Source organism: Tiliqua scincoides, chromosome 5, assembly GCF_035046505.1.
Source record: "Tiliqua scincoides isolate rTilSci1 chromosome 5, rTilSci1.hap2, whole genome shotgun sequence".
In the NCBI taxonomy this organism is placed as follows: Eukaryota; Metazoa; Chordata; class Lepidosauria; order Squamata; family Scincidae; genus Tiliqua; species Tiliqua scincoides.
Window position 1 is genome coordinate 56,666,828 of NC_089825.1, and position 24,212 is coordinate 56,691,039.

At 44.7% G+C, this 24,212-nt stretch overlaps 1 protein-coding gene and 1 non-coding gene across 2 annotated transcripts in view; both read left to right on the forward strand.

The window, feature by feature from the left end:
- NPSR1 (neuropeptide S receptor 1) overlaps positions 1-24,212 on the forward strand; it is a 116,248-nt gene that overhangs the window by 32,174 nt on the left and 59,862 nt on the right. The gene's annotated exons all lie outside the window — the stretch shown is intronic.
- LOC136654874 (U6 spliceosomal RNA) lies at positions 12,202-12,308 on the forward strand. The gene has a single exon (XR_010794621.1). It is a non-coding gene; the product is annotated as a U6 spliceosomal RNA (small nuclear RNA).

A 24,212-nucleotide genomic window follows, 5' to 3' on the forward strand; every position in this document is an offset into this window, starting at 1 on the left:
GTAGAGTCAACTTATGTGACATCATACCATTGTAGTATGAATCATATAACGCAACATATGCCCCTTTAATAGTGAGCATGCACTAAAGTTAAGCATGTGGATTTCAACTGGGAAATTATGAACATGCTTAACAGCCCAATCCTGAGCTGCCCAGAGCTCCCAAGTCCAGCGGCTCCATGGTGGCCCCTGCCAAATCCTGCGCCTCCCACGCTAATGCGGGAGGCTCCTCGGGAGAAAGGGGCATTCATAAGGGAAGCAGCCCCGCAATGGGGCTACTCACTTTAGCTAAAGTAAAGGCACTTTTGTAGGGTGAGCAGCCCTGCTCGAGTGCCTTGGATCCTGCAGAGCTCGGCTCCGCGGATTCGCCTGTCCCCCGACACTCCTCCCACGGCCATGCTCCCCCCTCCCCGGAATGCCTCCCCCACGCCCCCTGCCACGCCCCCACCTCCTGTTCCGCAGCCCAGTGGTCTGGGAGACCACAGAGCTGCAGAACTTGGGCGACCACCACACGATAGCCCAGTGCCGGCCGGAGCTGGGCTAGCTCCAGCGGGAGCCTGGTGGTAAGCCCTGCAAACGTGCCTTACAGCACGTTTGCAACTGAGGTCCGTGGCGCGGAGCCACAGCGCAGACCTCAAGATCAGGCTCTGACTCTCTTCAGTTGAAACTAATGCTGTCTAAAAATGTTTTAATCAGCCTGAATTGTGCCTATACCATATATATATATATATCTCATAATTTTGCAATTAAAAATGGATGGCAAATCTGTAAAAAATGCTTTGAAGTAAATCCTATTAATTTCAATATAGTTGTAAATATATATTATCATGATTGTCTTGCTACTGATTACAATGTTCATTTCCCTTGATAACATGCCTTTCCCTTGATTTCAGCTGTAAAAATTTTTTTATCACCATCATTTGAATGAATTGCATGACCTTGGGACAATCTACCCAAACACTGTTCTGTTTGCGAGGTATCACTTTTCTGGCCATTGTTGTTTTAATGGAGTATTCTTCTTCTATTACATTTGCTGTCATTTGCACAGTTTAGTTAATTTCTTTAGAAAGCACAGGTTAGCGTATCTCTTTTACTTTTTCGACCTTCATTGGAGTGGGAAAGTTCTGGCTGATGCACTCTGAAACCTGAACTTTGTACCTCAAAATGTTTTAAATGAAACCTCTGTGTCGTTGTACAACAGAAATGAATTCCTCAGTAGTTTAGAATCAACAAAGTACTTCAAGTGGTGAGGAATTAAACTGAAGCCTTATGTTATCATGTTTAGAGTAAACAAGATGGCAAGGCAGAAAATTAGAGAAATCCAATGACCTGGAAAATTGCTGAATGACAGGCATGCAAGTTGGTTTTCTTTGCAGTAACACTGAATATTTTTGACTGAGAATGTTTGGCCAATTTATGGTCTGGTTTAAATTGCAGTGTGATAATGCCACCAGTTTTTTAATTGGTTAAACTGGAAAGGGAAGAATAGGATTGTAGTTAGAGAAACAGACTATGAGACCAGTCAGAATAACATTAACAATAGAAGGTAAAACCTGCTTTCTTTGTGAAAGAATGAAGACTCTGAGATAAGACACTTGATATTTGTATAGGTATGTACCTATAAACAAGCTTCTGCTCTGCCAACTAATTTTGAAATAGTAAAAACATCTTACAAAAATGTGAAACTCAGCAGACCTAGATTTTTTCCATCCAGAATTTGCAGCTCTGTTGGAATGTGTCCAACATGTTTAAAGAATCAGTGAGACCTCTGGACTCATGACAACCCTTGGCAGATTTCAGGAAGTCGCCTCCCCCAGCCCTGAGTGGTGCTACAAATTAGTGGCTGAATTTCCAGCTAGAGTGGAATTTGGCAGCATTGCTAATTTGGAATGAACTGAGACAACAAAGCAAATTAACCATGCTTTTCAGTCATGATTTTGGCCTACTTGAAATTCCTGGCTTAAGTTTAAAGGAATTTAATAGGAACTCAACAAACTTTGTGCTTTGGAATAATGCCATGAATTGTTCTATATATATGCTAGCTAGATGCTTCTGTACATACGTTTTAAGACAGCAGTGAGCAGGGTGACCAGATCCAAAGTGACTGTACCTTTAAACATTGTATAGAAGAGGGAATTTTGGCAGGTGCAGCTTTTTAAACCCTTCCATGGTGAGATGCACCTGCCAGAGAAATTCCCTTTTCTATATAGTGGTTAAAGGTATGGGCATTGCGTCCTCTGCTGTATGTGGTCACTCTGGCAGTGAGCATAAACACAATTGGCACACCCATATATAGAAGCGGTTACTAGTAGTCATCATGCATGTGGTGGAAAAGGGGCACTTTTGCGCATCCTGTACAGAGGGCAAAACAGGTGCAATGTATCCTGGTTAGTGACAGCTCTTCTGCCTCTTCATTGTCCCAACTGGTTGCTCAGATGGCTGAGTATTTAGGGGGCTTGGTAGATCTCTACTGCCACAACAAAGGCAGAGAAAAGTCAGACAGAGAGGGCTGAGGATCTGACTATAAATGAGGTTATGGGGGCTTTTTAAAAGCATCTCTTGAAACATTGCAATGTAATCAATAGCATGAGGGAAATGGGTTGTACCACCTAATATTCTGGAAATCATTTTTACTTTTCAAGTTTGTGAACTGTCGGTTTGTGTATCCGTGTAATAGTATCTTTCTAGTCAAAAGAAAGCAGGGCTGTCTCCAAGACAGGGTTTGGCAAAGTGAGCACAGAGCTGAATAGCCTGGTAGAAAACAAAATAAAATCCCTAAAGGCAAGTTGCTGTATATTATCAGTGACAGGACCATTAGGCCAGATTGCACCTACTACAGAATGTAATACACTAGGTAGCCATTGAAGTAGAACTACTTAGTATTTGTATGACACTTCGTGAGTGTGCAGAACACTCACATGAATTATGTGAATGTCATTCTTGCAACAACCCTATAAGGTAGGTAGGCATATGTTCCCATATGTAAACGAGGAGCTGAGGCTGAACAGAAATGGGTAGTCAAGATCATCAAGTGAATTCATGGCAGAGGTGAGATTTAACAGAAATCTCAGTTCATAACTCATTCTCTTTACACCCTTCCTTTATTAGTGAATGCTCAGTTTCTTAGCTTACTCCCTCTCCACAAACAAAAACAAGCAAAGATGTAAAATAAATTTCCCTGAATCAAGTATATTTATGTCACTTAGAGGCTAGTAATCAATTCCCTTGATCCAGTAATTATGCAACAAATTCTGTCTTTGTATGTTCACATTAACATTTGTTAATATTTATGCATTCAATTTGAATTTCACATTGGCAAACTCACTGTAGTCACTGGATCACCACCTCATCACAGGAGATTTAATTTAAAGTTTCTGTCATGAGTAATTTTCACTTTCAGTGTGTACTGAGGTAACTGGCTGCTGTGGGAGATTTTCAAAATTAATATGTGCTTATTAGGGAAAATGTTTAAGGTGGCTCCTGACTGTACCTGTCAACTAAGGAACAGAAGAAAACTGCTAATTAGGATATTTTAATCCTGTTTTATAATTTCATGAGGTAATAATGTTGTGACTTTGGCTTTCCTCAGGTTATGATCTTTGTGTGTGTGTGTAGAAAACCTGTCAGAGTTACCTTGCAGTTAAAAGCTTCATAAATAGCGCAATGGGGCTCAAAGTACTTGTTACACAGTGTTTTGAGAGTCTTTCCTCTGAAGTTTTGCTAAAAATTCACAGTAGCCTCCTTGGCAGGCTAGAAGCTAGAAGGCAGGAAGGATACACACAGAGAGGGGGTTTAAATCATTCATTTCCAGTCCTTTTTCTGCTCAAAAACCTCTCCCCATGCTATTTTTTCACCCACTGGGGAAACGGTGCCCATAGCAGCAGTGGCTGTTGCTGCTTCTTCTTCATAATAATAATAATTTTAAAAATAGTAAATTTATTTGCATAGTATCTTCAGTATGCATGGCACTTACAATAGAAGAAAACACAGGTCTCTGCCCTGAGAGACTCACAATCTAGAACTGTTATAAGGAAGACAACAGAGGAAGGGTGGAGAATGGCACCAGGGAAAATGGGGGAAGCGCATGGATATGCACTTAGGGTTAGTTACAGTAAGGTAAAGGGACTAGCAGGTAGCACTAAGTCTTCATAAGGCAAGTTTTGAGGAGGGGTCTGAAGAATCACATTTGTTCCTTCAACAGATGAAAAGAAAGCTTGGGAAGGGCAATTTGTACTGCACAAAACCCAGTGAGAAAAGAATTAAGCATCTTTTACCCACCTGTCCTCCTTCCACTCAAGTGCAGCCTATCAAGGGCTACTTTTGCTTTAAAAACCTAGGAGAACATGGAGGAAAGAATCATCAAATTCCCCATACTGTGTAGTTTTCACTAAAACTGCAGGTGTAAGGCCCACATTTGCATTCTTCACTGGAGGTGAATCAGGATGTGGAAACAGAGTCAATGGGTAAAGCAGGGCAGGCCTTATCAGTTAGGCTGTGTGAAGTAGCCCATTTCAGACAGCAGATTTGGTGCTACCATTAAAGGGCAGTGGATTATCAATTATTTAATTTATTTCTATTTGGGGAAGGGGAACGCCATTAGGATGTTTGTCTCGGGTACCAAAATGTTTGGGGTATCTCTTTGGAGAAGGCTTTTCCTCCCCCAAAATGATGACAGCTGGTGTAGTGTCATGGCTGAGCTATGAATCAGAACTGGCTTGACTCTCAACACTTATGAACTCACAAGGTGGCCTCGGATGAGTTACTGCCTCTCAGTCTCCATTAGAACATGGAGATGATATTATCCCATGTTGAGAGCCAGGGTGATGTAGTGGTTTGAGGGTTGGACCCAGACTGGAAAGACCCAGGTTCACATCCGCTGCTTAGCCATAAAGCTTCCTAGGTGACCTTGGGTCAGTCACTATCTCACAGCCTCACAGGGTTGCTGTGGAGACAAAAGGAACAATGTATACCACCCTGAATTCCTTGAAGGAACAGTAGTATAAAAATATGAAAAATAAAATAAATACTAAAAATAATAATGCCTGCATCAAAAAATGAGAAGTATTATTAAAATCTGTTTATGGTAGCATGGGCAAGTGTATCAGGATAGGAACAGGATAGTTTTTTCAACCGTTGGGACTCTCTTCTGACAAACTTCTGAAGACACAAAGTCATTACTCATGTCTGCACACATCCACAAAACACATTGTGTAAATGCAGTAAGCATGTTCTTTATGATGCAGCAAGAATCACTGCATCAAAAATAGGGACGGTACAGAATCTGCATGCTGCAGACAACTGCAGACAACAGAATCAGTTACTGCGGTTGTATAATAACAGAGGCTATGCCAATAGTTCTGTGCATGATCTGAAGAGGTAACCATGTTTGTTCTGCATGGTGGCCATTTTGACATAAGCACATCTGTGTAGTGTTGGCAAGAGGGTGACCAGGTACAGTGGAGGACCCAGTGCCTATATCCTTATCCATTGTATAGAAGAGGGAATTTTGGCAGGTGCAGCTTTACATGTAAGGATTTAAAAAGCTGCACCTGCCATAATTCCCTCTTCTATACAGTGGTTAAAAGTATAGGCACTGGGTCTTCCATTTTATCTGGTCACCCTGCATGGCAATGACAGTCTATAATCCACAGAAAGTGATGTTAGAATGGGTGGTGCTTACGTATGATAGCTGCCAATCTGTCTTCAGAATGAAAGAAATTTAGGAAGGAAGGTAATGCACTTCTTCTTGTAGTTACATGTCCTCATACCCTTTCGGTGTAAGAAGTAACTTACCAACATGAAAAACACAAAATAAAAACATAAAAGGAAATTGTTTATTCATTTATTTATTTCCTGCCTTTTCCGTATCAAAGCAAATGCCTAAGGGCGCTATCCTAATCCCTGGGTTATGCCATAAGGCAGGTTTGTGCTGACATTATAGTCTAGGAGGCCAGCACAACTCCTTGGCCCGGCAGGGTAAGTTTGCATTGGCAAAGCTTGGCTAACGCAGGGATCAGGGGCATGTGTCTGCCTGTTCCAGCGCAAGTTAGGATTCAGCTGCCTGACAGCTTACGAAGCTCAATAATAAAATGTACAATGTATAATAACAATAAGTAAGAAAACTAAAGTCAATTAAAACAGAGCAATAAAGTGAGGCCAAAAAGAAACACATCAAAGCGTCTTTAGGAGGGGTAACAATTTGGTCCAGAAGGAAGTAGTTGAGCCACTGCAGTGTTACAGAGGTGCAGAGCACAAACACCCCAACCCAATGCCAGATGAAACAGGTTTGTTTTGAGCCTTCACCAAAAGGCCATGAGGGAGGGAAGCAGTTCTTAATTCCCCCAAAGAGAATTCCATAACTGTGGTGCCACTGCCATGAAAGCCTGCCTCCAAGCCACTGTCCATCTAACTTGAGACAGAGGTGGAACTTGAAGAAGAGTCCCCTCAGATGGCCTAAGAGAGTGGGCTGGAATGTATGGGAAAAGGCCATTTCTTTGATAGCCTGGATCCAAACCATAAAGGGCCATAAGGACCAAATCCTATTCAACATTTCAGCTCTGATGCAGTCATGTCAGTGGGGCAGGCACTGCATCCTGCAGTTGAGGGTACTCAGTTGAGGGTACATTTGTTCCCTCTCCTCAGGGCTACATTGTATCTGCATCAGCTCTGGATAGGATTGGGCCCTCAAGGTCCATACCAGCACCTTGAATTGAGACTGGAAACCAGTGAGCAACCATTGTAGCTGCTGAAGCAGTGGTATTGCAGAGTCAAACTGACTAGCCTGCATAACCACCTGGGCCGCCATATTCTGCATTAAGTGCAACTTCCAAACTCTCTTTGAAGTTAGCCCCACATAGAGCGTGTTACAGTAGTCCAGTCTTGAAGTCATAGATAGCCCAATCCTATTCATGTCTACTCAGAAGTAAGTCACATTATAGTCAATAGGGCTAACTCCCAGTAAAGTGTGAATAGGATTGGGCTGTGAGTCATGAACCACTGTAGTCAGGTCTGATTGGCTCAAGTATAGTCACAGTTGGCCCACTAGTCAAAGCTGAGCAAACGTACTTCTAGCCACTGACATTTTGTTGAATCATGCTGGCGTTTTATTGGTGATTAATAGCAGATTTTCAGGCAAAGATTTTCAGGTTTGTGCTATTACTTTGCAAAATCCTCGTTCTGTGGTCATAAGGAATTCAGGCACGGTTCAAAAATTCTTGATTGTGTGAAGGGCATCTCTGGGACAGGTGAACTAGCCTCACCCTTCCTCATCTCACCCCCACCAATGAAGCACATGCTAGCAGAGACTAATGCTGAATGTGGGAAAGTGGGAGGTGGAAGAGACTAGCATACATCTTTGGCAAGGCAGGACTTTCCATGGGAAAAATGAACTCTATAAGTCTGCTTCTCTTCCTTTGCTCTTAAGAATCTCCATAATGTCTTCTACTTTGTGCTATAGCAAGACTGGTCAAGAAATAGGCCTGGTGTCAGCTCTGAGACCACCACAAGTGGGTAATAAGAAGCAATATTAATTTTGTTGTCCCACAGTTGCAAAGTGAATACCTGCCCATTATTCTGGACAATAATTATTAAAATACGTATGGAGTTTTTTCATTGTAAGATGCAGTTGCGTGCCTACCATAGACCTGTCTGGGGCAAATGCCCCAGGCGCCGGCTGCTGAGACCCTGCGGAAGCCTCTCTGAGGCTCCTGACGGGGGGCAGAAACTGTGCTTCCAGTTTGCTGGAAGCACAGTTTATAGCGCCAGGGAACTTCACAGAGGTTTCCCCAGCGTAGGAGGAGATTGCACAAGGCTCCGTAAGCCTCTGGTAAGTAGGGGGGTGGATTTCCGCCCGAGGGGAGTGGCGATAGTCCGCGGGGGGTGCCGTTGCTGAGCTTTGCTCCTTGCATGGGACTGTGGAGGTCCGTGGCTGGTAAGAGGGAAGTGTGCCTCCAATTTTAATCCAGAAAAAAAAAACTCTTGGGTGCAAGTATCAAAAAATAACTGGGGAAAAATGCATCTGGTGTCAGAATCAGGTTGCTGGGGGCAATGGAACCATGCCTCATGGGTTGCCATGGTGCCCTCCACTATCACTATGAGCCCAACCCAAATGGATGAACCCTCTGGTAGACTTGAGCCCCCCCCCCCACACACACACAGATTCAGTTGGGGGGAAACTGTTCACTCATTCAGAGAAAGCATACAAAGCATTTCCCTCACTCTAAATAGGCTTCCTGATGGTGCCATGGAAACAATTCATGGTGAGGGCAATACTTCCTGCCCTCACTTTGATTGGGCATAGTCAGGGATGTGCAGGAGCCAACACAGTGAGTCTAGAGTCAAGTCTCCACCCCCCTCCCCGCAACTTGACTTGTGCACGAGTCATAATATGTGCCTGTGGCGACTTACCTCCCAAAATTCCTGAGTCATTTTGACTTGAGTCAGAGTCTTTTGTAAAGCAAGCTGTGGCACAGGTCAGGCACGACTCCATGGAAAAATCAAATACCATTTCATTTATGCAAACAAAAGTCGGCTGTTATTATTCGAGTAAGTGTAACAGTGCAGTGACTGCAGAAAAACGATGGATCCATACAAACCCAGTGATAAAACACCCTCCCCTTCACATCATGACTCCCAAAGGAGTTTCAGCCAGGTAAGCCAGGGCACAGACCAAAGGCAAGGCGGGCCAGGTAGCAACAGAGCCTACTGGAGCCATGAGGTTGGAAAGGAATCACTTAGGAACCAACTCCTGGTTTGCCTGCCTCCTCCTCCAGCCAATCCTAAGGCAAGAACCCCTTCCCCCATCCCCTTGGCTCCTCCTTCTGCCCTCCCTCATCCAGAAAAAAATTAGACCACCCATCTTTTGTCTACTCAATCGTCCCGTTTTCATAGATAAACAAGAGAAACCACTCTCACCTCCCCTCCCACCTCCTGCTTGATGCAGCTACCCAAAACAAAAACATCAACCCTTCCCTGCCTCCTGGCTGGAACTACCCTGCTGCTCCCCGGCTCTCAGATGCCCCCACAAAGTGGTTCATGCTGTGAAAAAAGTAAGCAAGTACACCCAGACTCACAAACTTGAGTTTTTCAGATTCATGACTCATTTAGAGCCAGTGGACCCAATTCTCAAGTCATACCTGAGTCCTTGACATGCATGACTCAAATGTACGAGTCACCCAAAACTCACGTGTTTTCACGACTCTGATTCAAGTCCCAAAATTCAAGTTCCCATCCCTGGGGACAGTGATGTTATCATGCAGCCGAATGTGATTGGCTGAAACCACCCTTATCAAGAAGAAAAATATTGCACGAAAGCTGCAACTCAGGGAAAGAAACATCTGCGAACAGATGGTGAACAGCCCACAACATAGGGCGCAATCCTAACCCCTTATGTCAGTACTTTCCAGCACTGACATAAGGGCAATGCAGCTCTAAGGTAAGGGAACAAACATTCCCTTACTTTGAGGAGGACTCTGTGAGTGACACCCAACTGCAGGATGCAGCACACGTCCCATTGGCACCACTATGCCAGTGCTGGAAAGCACTGAAATAAGGGGTTAGGATTGCGCCCATAGTTGTACCAAGGAGAATTTAATCATGAAACAACTCCCCTAAATCCCCCCTTTCTGCCTCCCAAATTTGCATGGCAACCCTGTGGTTCCATGTAGTCATACATGTTATGCAGAACAGATCTGTGATCTAGCCCTGCTTATTGAAATTACTTGATTTTTTTCAATAAGCTTCTAGACATCAAGCAGACTACATATGTGCCGTCAGTGAACATATTTTGAAGCATTGAGAAAGGGCATGTGATGAACTACTGTCTGCTGTTTCAGTGTCAGTTATTGAAAACAATCCCTTTGAAAGAAACCAGTTGCCTTGTTCAAGAATGTAATTCCCACCACTACCATCAAGGAAAGAAGACATGTGAAAGAAGTAATGATGTTCCTCTCCTGAACCTACCTTCACTAACGACTTCAGAAACCGGTTTTGAGTGTCCTAAATATCAAGCCTCCCTTATATAAACTGAGATGGGAAAAAATGCATGCCAGTGGCACTTAATTCGAAAAGGTTATAGGGCAGATTCATTGACTGTTATTCTCTTGCACAAAAATGCTTTTAATGTTTCATTATGGCAGCTACAGCCCATCTCAGCAGCATTATGTTCCTGAAGGTGTGGCTCCTATTTAATTGCAGTTGTAAATATCATCCTTCTTTATGTGGTTCCTTGTTTTTGTTCTTTGAAACCAGGAATATCTCGTTAACTAATTGGTTCAGCAGACATTCAGAATTCTGCGGAAAAATAAGCTCTGGTAAACTAAAATTTGACAGCAGTATGCCAATTTAGTCCAACGTACACTAAATTCTATGGGCCTAATCTAGCTGTAGTAGCAGGCACACACACACACACACACACACACACACACACACACACACACACACACACACACACACACACACAAAATTATGAAGTATGACCCCAGAAAAGGATCTCACCTCCATTCTTATTAAAAGATAACATTCAGCCATGTCAGTAGTAGTCAGGTGTGCACTGCCAGAAGACTGTCCCCAGATACACATGCATGGAAGGTACTGTAGTTTACAGATGGGTCATCTTGCTGGATTGGATGGAATATTAAATCCTATGCATGGCTACTCTGAAGTAAGTTCTATTATAGTAAATGGGGCTTACTCCCAGACAAGTAAGGCTAGGATGGAAAGTTCAATCTCGTTGAAAAATGACTCCTTTCCATTGTGGTTACTCTAGAACAGCATTTCTCAAAATGTGCTCCTAGGAGTGCTGGGGCTACCTGAGATCTCTTCATGTGCTCCACAAGCACACTATAAGTGGCTGTGCCATCTACTTGGTGCTGCACCACGCCACACATGTGCCAGAGCTCTGGGGCTTCCTGAGGCTCTTCCTGAGCTCTGGGGCTTCCTGGGGCTCTTCTCTGTGCCAGTAGGGCTCTCCAAGACTTTATTTAAGAGTGTAAATTTTTAGATTTTGAGCCCTTTTGGGACAGGGAGCCATTTGCTATTTGATTTTTTTCTGTAAACTGCTTTGTGAATTTTTGGTGAAAAGCAGTATATAAATACTGTTAATACTTGTATTGGCAACCTTCAGTCTCGAAAGACTATGGTATCGCGCTCTGAAAGGTGGTTCTGGCACAGCGTCTAGTGTGGCTGAAAAGGCCAATCCGGGAGTGACAATCCCTTCCACACCGGGAGCAAGTGCAGTCTGTCCCTGGTCTGTCTCCCTGGCTATGGGCCTTCCTTCTTTGCCTCTTAGCCTCAGACTGTTGGCAAAGTGTCTCTTCAAACTGGGAAAGGCCATGCTGCACAGCCTGCCTCCAAGCGGGCCGCTCAGAGGCCAGGGTTTCCCACTTGTTGAGGTCCATCCCTAAGGCCTTCAGATCCCTCTTGCAGATGTCCTTGTATCGCAGCTGTGGTCTACCTGTAGGGCGCTTTCCTTGCACGAGTTCTCCATAGAGGAGATCCTTTGGGATCCGGCCATCATCCATTCTCACGACATGACCGAGCCAACGCAGGCGTCTCTGTTTCAGCAGTGAATACATGCTAGGGATTCCAGCACGTTCCAGGACTGTGTTGTTTGGAACTTTGTCCTGCCAGGTGATACCGAGGATGCGTCGGAGGCAGCGCATGTGGAAAGCGCTCAGTTTCCTCTCTTGTTGTGAGCGAAGAGTCCATGACTCGCTGCATGACTGTTAATAATAATAATAATAATAATAATAATAATAATAATAATAATAATAATAATAATAATAATAATAATAAGGTTCCGGAGATTTAAAAACAATGTTTAAGAACTACTGCTCCAGAGTAAAATAACTCCGGATTTCCCTTGGAGCTATAATTACTTCACACTTTTACATTCTTGAGGTAAAACTCAACCTGAGAGAAATTGATATGAAGAAAACTGAGTGTCAAAAAAGCATTTCTTGCTTTGAGACAATTCACCATAGAATAATTAATTACATGCTTTAAGCACATGAAAGACAGTGTAGGACTGAGGAGACTCATTGGCAGCTAGGTGGCTTATTGAAGGGTAAGTAAAGAAGATTTTTACTCTCCTCTCTCAGGCCATCTGGTTGGCCCCCACCCACCATAGCTTGCAGCATGTGCTCCTTTGGCACCCCTGCATTGCGTAGGCTGGCGGGGAACAGGATTGGGATACCTGAGTAATTTGTGCTTGCTTCGGCAGCACATATACTAAAATTGGAACGATACAGAGAAGATTAGCATGGCCCCTGCGCAAGGATGACACGCAAATTTGTGAAGTGTACCATATTGAATTGAGTAATTTAAGCAGAGCAGCCCAATCCTATCCAGGACTAGGTTGCCAACTGGAGTGGGCTGTGATAGCTGAAGACACATTTGCTGTTGCAGAATGGCTGCTGACAGCCTGTGGAGTCACTGGTGGTTCTGGCCACCATGCCATCAGGGTGGAAGGAACAAATGTCATCCCCCTCACCTGGAAGTACAGTATTCACATCATCACATCACCATGATTACTTCCTGAACTGCGCCAAGAATGACTGTAAGCTTGCAGTCATCCTTGTCGCAGTTTTGCGCTACTCTGGACCACCCTTCCTTATTCCCCCCTTTTTTAAAAGGGGAAGAAGGAGGGGGGTTCGGAGTGGCGCAGAAAGGCTATGAAAGTGGCTGTGCAATCGCAGCTATTTCTGGAGCCTTTCAAGCCACCCAACAATCCTTTCTCCTCTGCTTTAAAAAAATAGTAGAGGAGGGCGGGCAGCTTGAAAAGGCTCCAAGAGTGGCTCACGATTGCCCAGCCTCTTCTGTTTTAAAAAAATAGCAGAGGAGGAACAGCTTCCAGAGTGTCGTAGAAAGGCTCCGAAGGTGGCTGTGAGGTGGTTCCAAGAGAGGGTGGTGGCACTGACAATGGTGCTCCGAAGGTGTCTGCGAGGTGCCTCCAAGGGAGGGTGGTGGCACTGACAATGGTGGGGCGCAACTGGGTGGGGGGAACAATTTTGCCACCCCTCCCATGTGGCACCCTGGAGCTTTTGGAATACCACTGTGTGAAGTGCTCCGCTGCTTGCAGCGGTGCTCTCCAGTTATCACTGGTTCCCATCGCACCAACCGGAGCAGGTGAGGCAGGGTGTGGGTGGGCAGAGAGGGTTGAAGCCAGCTGGGGAGGGGGAAGAATAGGGTGGGGATGCTGTGGAAGGGGGTGGACAGGTCTGAAAAACACTTAGAGGTGGTGGTAGTGGACACTGAAAACACTGAAAGTCAATGGTGTCATTTGAATGTATCATAAAAAGTGAATGAATAAAGGATGGCAGTTCAAGGGAAAGCACTCACCATCTTGGTTATCTTAGAAGCTCTGTGCTAAGTTAGAATGGCAGTGCCATTGAGTTGTCAGGCCTCTTGTTGATTTGGGGTTGCAGACAAAAGACCACCATGCTACTCTCCAGAGCCAGCTCTCTCCTAGCAGCTCAAACAACACACTTCAGTCACCATGCTGTTTTCCTCCAAGTTTCTATTTTTACAATTATTATAAAAGGCTAAGAATCAAATGCCACAGATAGAAGATAAAAGAAGAGACATTATAAAAAGATAAGAGGAGATAAAAGAAATATGCACGCTACATTTAGCAGTGAGTAGTTTTCTCTTTTATCTTTCTGCAAAGACCAAATGAGGGGAAAAACCTAATAAAATATGGTATTTTTTATCAGTGAATGATCGTGTCTCTTTTTTGATTCCACAGTAAATGAATTAAATAACAGGAGCAGAGCTGTGTGTGTTTTTCTTTTCCCCTTTTGGGCATGCATCAACGTAGTTATTCTGCAGCAGAATATATTCAAAGAGGGATGTTGCATATTGTATTGAAAAGTCAACTTCTATTTAAAGCAGTGTCGTGAATATGTACATGTTAGGCCTTGGTTAGCATGTAGAGCCTGAACCAAACTAAGTCAGTAACGGAGAAGTTGCTAGCAGTTCCTAGCCGCAAAAATGTGAGTAGACAAACACAAAGATTGTTGTCTCTCCTCTTCTGGCCAGAAAGGACAGACAACAAGAATTACAACCCATTGGAATGTAGCACCTTTGCAGACAGAACAGCGCCTTATCAAGCTGATGAAATGCAGCTGTGGATCTCCAGTTGGGAGGGGTAAGAACTAAGAGGGCTAGCAACCAGGTCCACTTCGAGAAGGTTCTGTCCTCAAAAGTTTCTGATTGGACAGTCTAAATAAGTATGAAGTCACCTCAGTACTATTAGCATAAGAAGTATAATAATGAGGCCCAAAGGGTGGGTCCGGTTCCTTCTTGGACAGAGGTTTTGGGTGCAACATCCTGCACATGGTGAGCTCCATTGTCCAACATGGGCATCTGGCCTCACAGGTAGCCTGGAGCTAAAAGATCTACAAGAAGCTGACCTAGGTGAGAGATATGGATTAATAGAGAGAGCCAGCTAGCTTTCTTATTTTATTGCTGAATGTTTCTTAGATGTTTATGCCTCTATCATTTGCTGCCTTGCGTAACTTATGTAACCTTATGTATTTAATAAACTAAAATCTCTTTTACTAAGTTGTTTCATTGTCTGTTGGGGACAAAAGTTCAGAATCCTGCCTAGCCGTTCAGCAAGCTACCAAGTGCTCATTGAGGTCTAGTAACTTGAGGACTGAAGCTTTAATTGGAGAAGAAGCTCAGTGCCTGCAAGAGACAGAATTAAGCCTAGAGGGTCTCAGTGTCCCTGGACTGAGACACTGGCACATACAGGGTGGTGGCAGTACTACTGAACAGGGGGCCATGAGGGCTTTAGGGTTTGAGAACCAAGAACTCTGAGCATCCCAAAGCCTGCCAAAGTTGGCAACAAACAGGGGTCTCCAAACCCCGGCCTGGAGGCCAGATGCGGCCCGCAGCAAGCCTCTATCTGGCCCGCCACCAGCCTCTTGTCCCCTGAAAGCCTCTGGCCCACTCGACGGAACATGACCAGAGCTGTGCTCTGATTGCATATGGAGGGTGTTCTGAGGGTTGGAGAGGCTGAGTGAATGAGCCCACTCATTCATTTATTCCTTCATCTAAGTTCCATATCTAATTTATTTATTTAAATTTTATATTAAAAAATTTTTCCGGCACTCAGTACTGCACCAGATATTTCATGTGGCCCTCTGGCCAAAAAGTTTGGAGACCTCTGATTTAAAGGATACATAATATTTTGTTAAACACACTGCCTTGTATAATAGCCAGAATGAAGAATCTAGGCAAAGATTCTGGAAATTCACAACCACAAAAGTTTTTCTTCAAATCTACTTTTTCTTCCACAAAGTCTGTGCCCCATCATCCAGTAGTCCTCACTTCTGGCTGAAATGAGGCATAGGTATGTATAATTGCATTTGCACTAAGCATGTCAATTAAGTTCCAAATATGACATTTTGCAAGTTGCAACACTAGCCTTCAGTGCAAAGGTGAGCAGGATGGCCCTGAAGACCTTCCCTGGCTCAGATTATAATTATTTCCAGCAATCCATCAATTTATATAGCAGGTTGCCATAGTGGAAAGGTGCAAGATCCCTCAAGGAGACAGGGTGTGGTATCAACCGTGGCCCCTTGCTCTGACAGTTCTGGGAAGCATGGGGTTAACACCAGGGCCTCAGAATGTAGTGCGTATGTGCACAGCTGCAGCCACTTGAAGGCAACAGGGCCCTTAGGGATAAAAGCAGCACCTGGAAGAGTTGGTGGGTGTAGGAGGTTGGAGAGACTAGAAGGAAAGGGCTTGGAGGAAATTGGACTTACTAATGAAAGAACAGGCTAACTGACTGATGGATGGACTGAATACAATGGGAGACTGCTGGAACAGAGACTGTTGGAGATGCTGGAGACTAGTATGTGGCTGCCACACCTAAGACTTGTTGAGAACCAAGGTGTTACTGTGGTGGCTGGAGAAGAGCTGGTGTGAGAGAGAAGAAAGCAGGACCTCTTTAGGTTGAACAGGTGAGCCATGCTGGTGGGGCCCAGTAGTGCTGTGGCGCAGAACTAGGGCCATTGTTGGGGAAAGAAGGGGGATTAGCTTAAAGTGGGCATAAGTTCTATAGGCAAAACTTGGAATGGGAATTTGGCAAAACAGTTGCTGCTGTGGAAGAGAAGGAATTCACTTTCTCTTCCTTTCCTTAGCATATGTAGGAATTAATAATGCCCTCTGGAAAAATGGCATGTTCCAGGGCTTCTTGTGACTGCAACATGCCAAAGCACAGTGAGTACCTGAGAGGGGAAAGAGAAAGAAATATCTTTGCTGCAAAGGAGTACAGAAAGGACAACTGGAGATGCTTGTAATGGAAATGTGCAAGACCCCTTGAGGAGATAGGGTGTGGTGTCAACAGTGGCCTCTTGCTCTGGGAAGCATGGGGTTAAAACCAGGGTGTTAATTGCAGTGAGTGTGCTGCACAGCTACAGCCACTTGGAGGCAACAAGGCCCTCAGGGTTAAAAGCAGCACCTAAAGCAGGGGTGCCCAAACCCTGGTCTGGGGGCCACTTGTGGCCCTCCAGGGCTCCCAATCTGGCCCACAGGAAGCCCTCAGTCTCCAATGAGCCTCTGGCCCTCAAGAGACTTGCTGGAGCCCGTGCTGGCCTGACGCAACTGCTCTCAGTGTAAGGACGACTGTTGGACCTCTCACCTGAGCTGTGGGATGAGGGCTCCCTCCACTACTTGCTGTTTCATGTCAGTGATGCAGCAGTGGCAGCGAAGGAAAAGCCAGTCTTGCTTTCTGCAAGGCCTTTTATAGGCCTTGAGCTACTGCATGACCTTCATTCATTCATATAAGTTCCATCTCTAATATATTCATTTATGTAATTTTATTCAAATTTTAAATGTAAATTCTCTTTTTTCCTGGCCCCTGACACAGTGTCAGAGAGTTTATGTGGCCCTCCTTCCAAAGTGTTTGGACACCCTTGACCTAAAGGAAGGAAAGGGGGTAGGTATAGAAGGAAGAAGGTCAGAGAGATTGAGATAGCAGAAGAAAGGGGCTTGGAGGACAGAAGACTGATTGATGGACTTGCTGACTGGCAGATTGATTAATGTACTGAGGTCCCAATCCTAAACAGCGCATGCCAGCTTACCACCAGCACGCACTGTCCCAAACATGCTGTAAGGCAAGTTTGTAAGGCCTAAGTGCTGGCGGAGTGCCAGTGGTAGCTCAGCACTGCACCAGTGGATCACTGGTGCTCCGCCAGTCTGTGGCCGCGTAGACCGCCAGGTGGTGGAGAGGTGGGGGCATGAGATGTGGGCAGGAGGCATTCCAGGGTGGGGGGAGGTGGGGGGAGGGCAGGGAGGAGATGTGCCAGGGCAGTGAGCAGGGTGGGAGGGACGCAGGACTGTTGAAACTCCGCTCCACTGGATTCTGAGCATCCATTTTGGGCCACCAGCCCAACACAGAGGCTCTTGATTCTATGGCAACCCCATTGTGAGGCTACATGCCTTACCTGGAAGAAGCTGGTGTTGCCCAAATAGCGCTTAGGATGCTGTAGCAGCCATTTTTGGTGCGGCAGCAGCCCTGCACACTGGGCAACTTAGCATTGATCTGCGAGGGACTAAATGAACTGGATGATGGGCTACAGGACCTGCTGACCAGCTAACTGACTGGTGGACAAATGAACAGGTGAACGGACTTCTGAGGATTGCTGGAATGGGTACTGCTGGAGACTTCTAGAACAGGGACTGCTGGAGACTGTTGTGTAACCAGTGTCATAGCTAAATCATTTGACACCCACGGCCCATAAATATTTGTCACCCCATATGACTTAATTGAACAATTAATTAATTTTTTCCCTACATTTTTATACCACCCTAAGGAGCTGAGGGTGGTGTGAATTGTTTCTCCCCTTATTTTGTCCTCACAACAACCCTGTGAGGTAGGTGAGACTGAGAAATAGTAATAGTCATTACATGAAATGAATAATGACCAGAAAATAAATTCCAGAGAATATTTCCCCATAAGCAATGGATGAAATTCAGCATCAAATGGTATATAACATGATGGTATTATTTCTAAAAGCCATTATTTCCACACTTTTGGTCAGTAGGGTGTCACCCCCTCCCCAAGGATGTCTCATTGGTCTGTTTTGAGTTAAGGCAGTGGTTTTCAAACTTTTAGCTCTGGAACCCACTTTTTAGAATGACAATCTGTCCAGGAGGCTTTGGAAGTGATATCATGGCTGGAAGTGACGTCGTCAACCAAATTAAAATAAATCATTATAAATAACTAAATTAAAGAAAAACAAATAATTAAGTAAGGGGAAGCCAGCCCTCTTCCACCAAGTGAATTTTCTCTGTAGCCTGCCTGTAATAACACTCCCCCCCACCACCAAAAAATCAGTAAGATTTTCAGGTCTGCCCAGTGCCTAGTTCAATTGAAGTTCTTATATTTCAAGCATATCACTATCAGGACCCACCTAGCTTTACAAGTCTAAAATAAATAAAAAAAATTCACCTTACCAGCTGAAGCCTCTGTTTTACTCTTTTGGGGGGGGGGGCTGTCTTCTGGAGCATTTGTTGAGCTCCATTGTTGAGCTTGGGTTCATTCCAACAGCCTCACATTTGCCTGACCTGACCATGAATCAAGGCAAGTTTGCTTACTTGTGAGTAAATGCAACCATGTGACTTAGTTTCGCTTTCCATAGAGCTCAATACATTCATCAGCTTGGAGGGAGGGAGGTCCTTCTCGGGTGTTGGGGGGGCTGCATTCAGTGGATCGAGACCATTCTGATGTTGTTGGATTCCTCTCAGCCTGATCTTTCCAATGGACTGAGGCATGTTCATGAGTAAATGTATGATAAGACTCAGTTTCACTTTCCATGGGGCTCCATGCATTTTTTTTCTAGTTTTTCGGCCATAACTTTTGATAGAATGGAGATATTTCACTCTGGGTTTTTTTTTTTTTCATTGCATTTTGCTGTAAATTCTGCATCTAACAGTATATAGCATGATGGTATTATTCCTAACCCCTGTGATGTTAGCAATTTTGGTCACTTGTGATATCATCCCCCCAAGGCTGGTACCTAGGGTGGGCTTCCCCTCTGCCCCTTGTTAGTTATGCCACTATGTGTGGCTACCACACCCAAGACCTGCTCAGAACCAAGGTGCTGCTGCAGTGGCTGGACAAGCTGCTGGCAGGAGAAGGGAAGAAGGTGGACCTCTGCAGGTTGAACAGATGAGCCACTCTGGTGGTGGGGTCCTGCAGTGCTGCAGTGCAGAACTAGAGTCATTGTTGGGGAGAAAGTGGGCAGACGTTCTCTAGGTGAAGCTTGGACCAGCAATCTGGCAAAACATTTATCAGCATTTACCATTAAGAAAAGGGGTTTAAGGCCTCATGGATAGGGGGTGGCAAAGGCCCTTTCCCCCCCTGAATATTCTCTACTTTTGCTAATAATTGCTCATCCCAATCTGAACTGACCCTGGAAGGGTTCACTCATCACTAATTTACGAATATTGTTCCCCTTGTCTTTCTTTTTTTTCCTTCCAATTGCAAACTCCACAGTGGGAAGGATTTTTTTTTTTTTTGCTTTATTACTCTGGAATCACCACATGCCCTGATTGCACTTATGGGCAGCACTGTGTGATCTGCAGCATCTGGGGAAGCTGTGACAAATGGCAGCAGGAAGCTTCTGCTTGTTTCATGCTAGCAATGACATCGCCAGGCAACAAAGTCTGAGTTAGACTTGGTGGGCAGCTCAGCTGACTGCAGTCTTGCAAACTGAGAGGAAGATCAAAGGGTGGGAGGTTTGAGAGGGAGAGGTACAGTCAGGGAGGGGAAAGAGATGCATGATGACAGTGTGGACAGAGCAAAGAAAAGACGGAGAGGAAAGAGCATGTGAGCTGGAGATCCCAGGGTGAAGACGTACAGCAGGGTAGGAGGCAGGAGAAGGGTCTTAGAAACAACAGGACAGAGGCAAAGCAGACAAGGGGAAGCAGAAAGTAGATACAGTGAAGGAAGGGAAGAGAAATGGAGAAGGATGGTGGGGGAAACCATGGAAAGGGAAAAGAGAGACCAGACTTGGGCAGCCAGGGAAAACATGGGAACCATTAACTTGACCCAAGTAACCTGTCAGAGGCACCTACTACTGTCCCCTAGAGTGTCCCCCACCTGGACTATTGCCACTAGGGATAAGCCAGTTCCTCCCAGGAAAGGCAGCCTGTTGTGTACCTACATTTTGATTGTAACCTGTCACATGAAGTCAGGTGTAGAATTTTACACTTCATGCCGGTGCCCAAAACGTTTTGGATTTTGGAAAATTTTTGGATCTTGGATTTTAAAGATAAGGGATTACTCAACCTGTAATCAAACAAACAAAAAAAGTATTATTGTAATATGTGCTCAACCAACTAATCATAGTCCTTAACTCAGCTAGAATTTGACAGTCTCTCTTAAAATTCTTCCCAGTTATTCTGCAAGTGTCTTATCAGCTGCCTCTTTCAATGTAAGCAAGGCGGGGAAAAAACTATTGCCATATTTACAGAGCATAACTTTTGGGGAAAATGTAAATTCATGAAAATTTTGAATGCAATGAAATCCTTGCTTTTGGATTTATCACCTTTTCTCCGTGCTTTTGGAATGAATGTCAGCAAAATTGCTCCTACATAAAAGATGTCATTTGAATAGTAATCGGCTGGCTGCTCTTATCATTGCCACATTCCCTCTGGAAGACCATATAAACAGTTCAGCTACAAGGAATACAAAAGATGTTGTTTGGTTGTGTTTTTTTTACCAACTATATCACAGAAAGCTAAATCATCAGAAATGGGAAGGCAGATGTTTCCAAAACAGAGTAATAATTATAGTAATATCATAATAATGATAATAAAAAGAAGGTAATTGGGAAGTGATTAGCAACATAGTTAGAGTGCCATTTAGTAGCTGTTGCTGCCACCAGAGGAGATGCTGCACATATTGTGATCTTTTGCTGCAATTCCTGCTTGAAATATTTTTATAGAACTTTTTTTAGTATTAGGAATGATTGGAAACACTCATGAGAAAAAAAAGTTAAACACACTACTAGGCATGTTGATTTGGAAGTAATTTCTTTGATTTTCATGGGAATGGCTCCTAAGTAAGTGCACTTAGGATTGTAGCCTCACAGTACAATTCTACACATGTGTACTCAGAAGTAAGCCCCATTGAGTTTAATAGAATGCACTTCAAGACAAGTATGTACAGGATTGCAGACTTAGACTGCTTAGCTTCTTATTTATAATAGATCAATAAGGACTGGAAGGCAGGCACAACAGTAAAGCATGATCACTTCCCTTGATGTATGCTGACGCCAGAGTGACCAGATACAATGGAGGACCAAGTGCCTATACATTTAACCATTGTATAGAAGAGGGAATACTGGCAGGTGCCAGGGATGGGAACTTGAGTCTGAGTCACAAAAACATGTGTTTTTTGCTGACTCGTTTACACTCAGGTCACCTGTGTTGATGACTTGGGCACTGACTGAGGACACTAACATAAGAACATAAGAACAACCCCACTGGATCAGGCCATAGGCCCATCTAGTCCAGCTTCCTGTATCTCACAGTGGCCCACCAAATGCCCCAGGGAGCACACTAGATAACAAGAGACCTCATCCTGGTGCCCTCCCTTGCATCTGGCATTCTGACATAACCCATTACTAAAATCAGGAGGTTGCGCATACACATCATGGCTTGTACCCCATAATGGATTTTTCCTCCAGAAACTTGTCCAATCCCCTTTTAAAGGCGTCCAGGCTAGACGCCATCACCACATCCTGTGGCAAGGAGTTCCACAGACCAACCACACGCTGAGTAAAGAAATATTTTCTTTTGTCTGTCCTAACCCGCCCAACACTCAATTTTAGTGGATGTCCCCTGGTTCTGGTATTATGTGAGAGTGTAAAGAGCATCTCCCTATCCACTCTGTCCATTCCCTGCATAATTTTGTATGTCTCAATCATGTCCCCCCTCAGGCGTCTCTTTTCTAGGCTGAAGAGGCCCAAACGCTGTAGCCTTTCCTCATAAGGAAGGTGCCCCAGCCCCGTAATCATCTTAGTCGCTCTCTTTTGCACCTTTTCCATTTCCACTATGTCTTTTTTGAGATGCGGCAACCAGAACTGGACACAATACTCCAGGTGTGGCCTTACCATAGATTTGTACAACGGCATTATAATACTAGCCGTTTTGTTCTCAATACCCTTCCTAATGATCCAAAGCATAGAATTGGCCTTCTTCACTGCCACTGCACATTGGGTCGACACTTTCATCGACCTGTCCACCACCACCCCAAGATCTCTCTCCTGATCTGTCACAGACAGCTCAGAACCCATCAGCCTATATCTAAAGTTTTGATTTTTTGCCCCAATGTGCATGACTTTACACTTACTGACATTGAAGCGCATCTGCCATTTTGCTGTCCATTCTGCCAGTCTGGAGAGATCCTTCTGGAGCTCCTCACAATCACTTCTGGTCTTTACCACTCGGAAAAGTTTGGTGTCGTCTGCAAACTTAGCCACTTCACTGCTCAACCCTGTCTCCAGGTCATTTATGAAGAGGTTGAAAAGCACCGGTCCCAGGACAGATCCTTGGGGCACACCGCTTTTCACCTCTCTCCATTGTGAAAATTGCCCATTGACACCCACTCTCTGCTTCCTGGCCTCCAACCACTCAGCACTCGGTCCCCAAAAAGGAGACTGGAGTCTCTCTGTGTCTGGGTGTGCTTGCTTACTTTTTTCACAGTGTGAAAGACCTTCTGGTGCCATCATTCAGACCAGGTGATCAGCAGGGAAGTTCCAGCCAGGAGACAAAGAAGGGTTAGTGTTTTGCTTTTGCATGGAGTGGGAGGGGGGAGGTGAGAACGGGCTGTCTTTTCCGTCTCTGAAGGAAACAATGGTCATTGGACAAAGGATAGGCAGTCTGATTTTTTTCTTTAGATGAGGTAGGGCAGAAGGAGAAGCCCAAGGGTGTTCTTGCCTTAGAATTGGCTGGAGAAACCCAGGGAGGGGGAGGAGGCAGGGAAGGGAGGGAGGTGGTTCATAGGGATCATACTTTCCAAATGCATGGCTCATTTGGTTCTGTAGTTACTTGGGAGGAGCAAGCCTCATTGAACAATTGAAGCACATGGAACTACTTCAGAGTAGAGCTGCAAAGGATTGGGTCCTACAGGTAAGCCTCCCAGCTGCTGCGTGTGACTCTCCACCCTCTTGCTGCTTCTGTCCCTGTTCTCACTCAGTTCGTCGCAACCCCTCCCACATTGTTTACAGATGGGGTGTACATCAGGGGCGTGGTTAAAGAGACCTCTGAGACACACACACACACAGAGCCTGGAAGCAGCTCTGTTTATTTCTGTGGAGCCACGCCTGGCTTTTTAAAGGAAAAGACTTGGGACTTGAGTCTTTTCAAGTCACTAAAACACTCTGGGTCAGTGGCATAGCTAGTGGTGGCAGGGGGGCAGTCTGCCCCAGGTACTAACCTTGGGGAGGGTGACACCACAAGTAATCAAAATAGCTAAAATTGCAGTGGTTAGGAATAATACTAGTATGCTATATACCGTTGGATGTGGAATTTACAGCAGAATGCAGTGAAAAGAAACCGGAGTGAAATATCTCCATTCTATCAAAGGTTACGACCGAAAAACCAGAAAACAAAAAATGGAGTCCTATGGAAAGTGAAACTGAGCCATATTGTGCGTTTACTTGCAAATAGGGGAACTTGCCTTAGTCCATCAGAAAGGTCAGGCAGAGAGGAATCCAACAACACCAGAATGGTCCTGATCAGATCAACGCAGTCCCCAAAAAACACCCGAGAAGGAAGTCCCTCCATCCAAGCTGACAAATGTATTGAACCCTATGGAAAGCAAAACTAAGTGTTTACTCATGAGTAAGCAAATGTGCTTTGGCTCATGGTCAGGTCAGGCAAAGGGGAATGCGAGATCACCAGAATGGTCCCAATTTGATGGAACTGGAGCTCAACAAATGCTCAAGAAGGAAGCTCCTCTCCCATAAAAAGAATAAAACAGGTTTGAGAGAATAAGGTGAATTTTTTTTATTTTGGACTTGTACAGTTAGGTGGAACCTGATAGTTATATACTTGAAATCTAGAACTTAAGTGGAACTGGGCATTAGGTAGGGATGAAAATCTCACTGATTTTTGTGTGTGTCGGGGGGGGGGGGCGTTATTGCAGGCAGTCTGCACAGAAAATTCACTTGGTGGATCAGGGATGGCTTCCCCTT